The sequence below is a fragment of the Schistocerca cancellata genome, chromosome 2 (assembly GCF_023864275.1).
Source record: "Schistocerca cancellata isolate TAMUIC-IGC-003103 chromosome 2, iqSchCanc2.1, whole genome shotgun sequence".
In the NCBI taxonomy this organism is placed as follows: Eukaryota; Metazoa; Arthropoda; class Insecta; order Orthoptera; family Acrididae; genus Schistocerca; species Schistocerca cancellata.
This window is the reverse complement of record NC_064627.1, coordinates 245,834,245-245,839,524: the sequence shown is the minus strand read 5'-3', so window position 1 is coordinate 245,839,524 and position 5,280 is coordinate 245,834,245. Positions and strand designations below refer to the sequence as shown.

Here is a 5,280-nt window from a genome sequence, read left to right as displayed (position 1 = left end):
GTCACGCAAACACTGTGCCGCAGCAGCAGTGAACTTTGCGCAAGTGAAGACGCAGCTGAGGCCCTGCTGTGTGGTAACCTTAACTCCTCGCTTTACAGGCGTTCTTTTGTGAACGCCGTCGTCTACTCCACGGCAGCTGCTGGCTGTGTCAGTCACGGCCTGACTTCAGTTTGCTTGTTTTCTCCTGCTGGTGCTGAGATCCCTCACACTGCACCCAGCCCTCTCAATACGTAATTACGCATATTACAGTCTGGAAGAAAGGTAAGAGGGCTACTCGGAAAGTAAGGTCTGATCGGTAGCGAAATGGAAACCACTGTGAAAATCAAAAATTTTTTACTTGCAATAGTTACCTGTACCTTCCGGCTACTTCTCTACATAGTCGCCGCTCCAACTAAGACACCTGTCGTATCTTTGTACCAACATCCCAGTTCTCTCGTCATAGAAGGTAGCCACCTGTGCTTTCGCCAATACTCGACGCTGGTCTACATTTCGTTCGTGCTAAAATGTTGTTTCATAGAAAGCGATTTAGGTGAGCAGAGATGAAATTCTGAGTGCGACCAATTATGACCTGCATAGTGGGCGATAAAATACTATTCATCGAAAACGCTACTGGAGTGCCTTTATTGCCCCTGCAGAGTGCAGCCGAGATTGACCATGAAATGCGTGACAGCTATGCTATGTGGGCTGCATGACATCAGGCGAAATCTGCCACCAGGCAGTCATACTTGGCGTGGAACACTGTTCCCTAGGCTTCTTCTAGTGCTTACTGTGTGCTCAGAACTGAAAAGAGCGACGTGTCGCGATTGACAGGCATGCTAGAGACACAGCCCAACACATCTGAGTAAAGCTTCTTCGGGTTTCACTGTGGTTTCCATTTTGCGCCTGATCGGACCTTACTTTACGAATAGCCCTCGTATAATGCGTCAAATGTACAAGATACGTCCAGAATGAGATTTTCACTCTGCAGCGGAGTGTGCGCTGATATGAAACTTCCTGGCAGATTAAAACTGTGTGCCCCGACCGAGACTCGAACTCGGGACCTTTGCCTTTCGCGGGCAAGTGCTCTACCAACTGAGCTACCGAAGCACGACTCACGCCCGGTACTGGCAGAAGTAGAGCTGTGAGTACCGGGCGTGAGTCGTGCTTCGGTAGCTCAGTTGGTAGAGCACTTGCCCGCGAAAGGCAAAGGTCCCGAGTTCGAGTCTCGGTCGGGGCACACAGTTTTAATCTGCCAGGAAGTTTCATACAAGATACGTGTCTGCAGGATAATATATATAATTCCCAACGCTGGCGCCACGTAAACAGTTACTAAGAATTTACGCTCCAGTATAACTCTGGAAGGAGTTGCCGAATCGTCATGGGGATTTACCCGCAGTTTCGATTTTCTGTGTGATTTGTGGAATTTTGAATGTTTCATCATGAGAATCTTCAAAGTGTTTTTCATTTTGAGGTCAGTGACACAATTAAACGTGATCAAATCACTTAACACGTTAGCACGAGGCCCTGTGGTCCCTTTGTTTCATGTTATAGAGGACATGAATTGTCTTCCCCAAAACATACAGAATCAATGTATGAATGCTTACTTGGCATTCATAGACCCTGATAAAAATGGTGACTGGGAGAATAATATACGTAATGTCTTATTCGTCACGGAACTTATCTACTCGCATTTTTCAGGAAAGGAAAGTGTTGTGCCTTTGTAACACAGAAACTTTCCAAAGACATTTAGAGCACGTGTCGAAGTATCTATAGCGGTCCAGCTCCATCCCTATCGAAGGGGGACAGAGAGAAAGAGTAAAAAATTAAAACTGATATTCCCATTACGGATTCGGATTGCTTACACACTTATGAGGTCAGTGGCAATAGGTACAAGGCCGCATACTCCTGTATTAAAAAGGTGATGAATTTAATTTGCTTTATTATGTGTGTAAAATTCTTTTCTCAAGCTACCTGTAGCCACAGATGGCTTGCCTGAGGACAGGAGTACCAAAACGGGACTGCGAAATTTCTGGGTTCAGCTAATTCAGAAATTCCTCGTAACAGCCCTCAATAGTTCCAGTGGTGACGGTTTTTCAAAAACCAACGCCAAGGCGACGGCTGCGAGGAGGGACACCGACCACTCCGACGGCCAGACTTTGGCGCCACCTCAGAAACGCCAAGCTGTGGTTTGACGGGCCGAACTGCCCCACGGTTGAAAGCCTAAGCGACCGGCGGCATCCCCACCCCCGCTCATGTTCGCAGCAGGGACATTTTGATCACTGACGAAGCACACAGTGTGCTACGACTCGAGGTTACAAAGGTACTGAGAGTTGCCCTTTCGGTCTCAGTTCATTGCTGTGCTTTTTAGGCTCAGTTCGTGGCAGTACTTGGTAGATTTTACATCATGACTAGCAGCCGAGGGGTATTATCTACCATTCTGCTATTCATGAGTTCGTTTCCACCACCATCGAAGCATCCATGCGTACTTACCCCCAATTTTTATCAAGGAATTGGCGGAAGAGCGTTCATAGTGAACCCTAATTTCGGTTTGCACCGACAGAGGTCAGGCTCGCGGTTTTATCCGTGTTAATACGGTAGTCCTTGTCATGCTTCGTCTGTCCGTGTGTTCGCAACGTGTATCGATAGATGGCCCTCTGTCTTAATTTGGGATGCGAAGAAGAATCAGAACTCTCTTTATGGACAAGTATAGTTATCGTTATCTTTGTTCGTATTTTATACCTTCCCGGGCAGTTGTGGCTTGACCCACAGCAAGCCTGCGGATCGCCTGTGAGGCTCGAAATTGTGCAGTGGCTAGTTCCCATCTATTTGTATCGAGACTGCCTCTCATGTCAATCAGTCTCATGTCAATGTATTTGAGAGAATATATATGCTTGTCGTGTCTGTTACGGGTCTGCAATCTCCCCCTGTTTCTTCATTAACCGATTAATTTCAATCAGCAACAGAAATCTCTACAGTACGTGAAGAAGAATCTGACGCCATCACCTCATTAGGTGAGGTTCTTCTAATCTGATGATAAGAAAGACGGTGACAGACGGAACTGATTTATTTATTTCATTTCAGTCTCTCTGAAGCCAAAAGAAACGAGCAAGCTACAACTTTCGTAACAGATATAATGAAGAGTTGTTCATACATTATGTGGTCAAAACTATCCGGACACCTGGCTGAAAATGACTTACAAGTTAGTGGCGCCCTCCATCGGTGACGCTGAAATTCAGTATGGTGTTGGTCTACCCTTAGCCTTGATGACAGCTTCCACTCCCGCAGGCATACGTTCAATCAGGTGCTGGAAGGTTTCTTGGGGAAACGAAGTACTGCACTGAGGAGAGGTATCGATGTCGGTGAGGCCTGGCACGAAGTTCGCATTCCAAACTATCCCAAAGGTGTTCTATAGCATTCAGGTTAGGACTCAGTGCAGGTAAGTCCATACATGGGTGTTATTGACGTGTAACCACTCAGGCACAGGCCGTGCACTATGAACAGGTGCTTTATGTTGTTGAAAGATGGAATCGCCATCCCCGAATTTCTCTTCAACAGTGGGAAGCAAGAAGGTGCTTAAAACATAAGTGTAGGCCAGTGTTGTGATAGTGCCACGCAGAAAACAAGGGGGTGCAAACCCCTCCATGAAAAGCACAACCACACCGTAACACTACCGCCTCCGAATTTTACTGTTGGCAGTACACACGACATACCCAAACCCTACCATCTAATCTCCACATTGTGTCCCGTCATTCGTCACTCCACACAACGTTTTTCCACTGTTCAACCGCCCAATACTTACGGTCCTTACACCAAGCTAGGCGTCGTTTGGCATTTACCGGGGTGATGTGTGACTTATGAGCAGCCGCTCGACCGTGAAATCCAAGTTTTCTCACCTCCCACCTAACTGTCATAATACTTGCAGTGGATCCTGATGCAGTGTGGAATTCCTGTGTGGTGGTCTGGATACATATCTGCGTATTACACATTACGACCCTCTTCAACTGTCGGCGGTCCCTGTCAGTCAACAGACGAGGTCAGCCTGTACGCTGTTGTGTTGTCCATGTCCCTTCACGTTTACACTTCACTATCCCATCGGAAACAGTGGACCTAGGGATGTTTGGGAGTGTGGAAATCTCGCGTACAGACGTATGACATAAGTGACACCCAATCCCCTGATCACGTTTGAAGCCAGTGAGTTCCGCGGAGCGCCCCATTCTGCTCTCTCACGATGTCTAATGACTATTGAGGTCGCTGATATGGAGTACCTGGCAGTAGGTTGCAGCACAATGCACCTATTATGAAAAACGTATGTTTTTGGGGATGTCCGGATGCTTTTGATCACATAGTGTTTGTATGGAAAATTGATTGTAATATCGTAGGATTAGCATTAGCATTTAAAAAGAAGAATTAGTTTATTTGCCTCTTAATTGCCGAGTTTTGAAATGGTATGTTTCTGAAGGTCTACATTTTTCAGTATTTTTGTTTCGATTCACTCCCACAGGGAGAAGGGGGAGTGGAGTGTCGTAATGTCAATGTCGATACAAATTTCTTTTAAACCTTAGTACATCTTACATCGTAAAATATTAACATGAATTATGATAGAACAGTGGAAAAACTGGCAGTAGCCGATCTCGAGGGGGATCAGTTTGGTTTCTGGAGAAGGGTAGGAGCGCGCTAGGCAATACTGAACCTACGATTTCTCGTACGAGACAGATTAATGAATGGCAACCCTACGTTTATAGCATTTGTAGAGATAGAAAAAGCTTTGGACAATGTTGAGTGCAATAATCTTTGAAATTATTAATGTGGCAGGGGTCAAATACAGGGAGCGAAAGGCTGTTTGCAACTTGTGCAGATACTAGGCGGCAGCTATAAACAGTCGAGGGGCATGAAAGAGAAGCAGTGGTTGAGAAGGGTGTGAGACAGGACTGTAGCATATCCCCGATGTTATTCACTCTGCACATTGAACAAGCAGTGAAGGTAATCAAAGAAAAGTTATGAGAAGGAATTAAAGTTCAGGGAGAAGAAATGAAAACTTTGAGATTTGCCAATGACATTGTGATTCTATCACAGATAGAGATAGCAAACGACTTGGAAGATCAGTTAAACAGAATGAGCGGTGCCTTCAGAGAAGGATAAAAGCTGGAGGTGAACAAAAGCAGAACAAGGATGATAGAATCTAGTCGAATTATATCAGGTGATGTTGAGGGAATTACATAATTATATCAGTTTTGGTGTTTGGACAGAAAAATAACTGATAATAGCCGAAGTAGAGAGGACATAAAATGTAGACTGTCAATG

The 5,280-nt window shown here is 45.5% G+C and overlaps 2 non-coding genes across 2 annotated transcripts; one reads left to right on the top strand and one right to left on the bottom strand.

Moving 5' to 3' along the window:
• Positions 1-1,012: 1,012 nt before the first annotated feature.
• Positions 1,013-1,086, bottom strand: Trnas-cga (transfer RNA serine (anticodon CGA)). Its single transcript has one exon. It is a non-coding gene; the product is annotated as a tRNA-Ser (tRNA).
• A 56-nt stretch (positions 1,087-1,142) lies between these two features.
• Trnas-cga (transfer RNA serine (anticodon CGA)) lies at positions 1,143-1,216 on the top strand. Its single transcript has one exon. It is a non-coding gene; the product is annotated as a tRNA-Ser (tRNA).
• Positions 1,217-5,280: the final 4,064 nt, after the last annotated feature.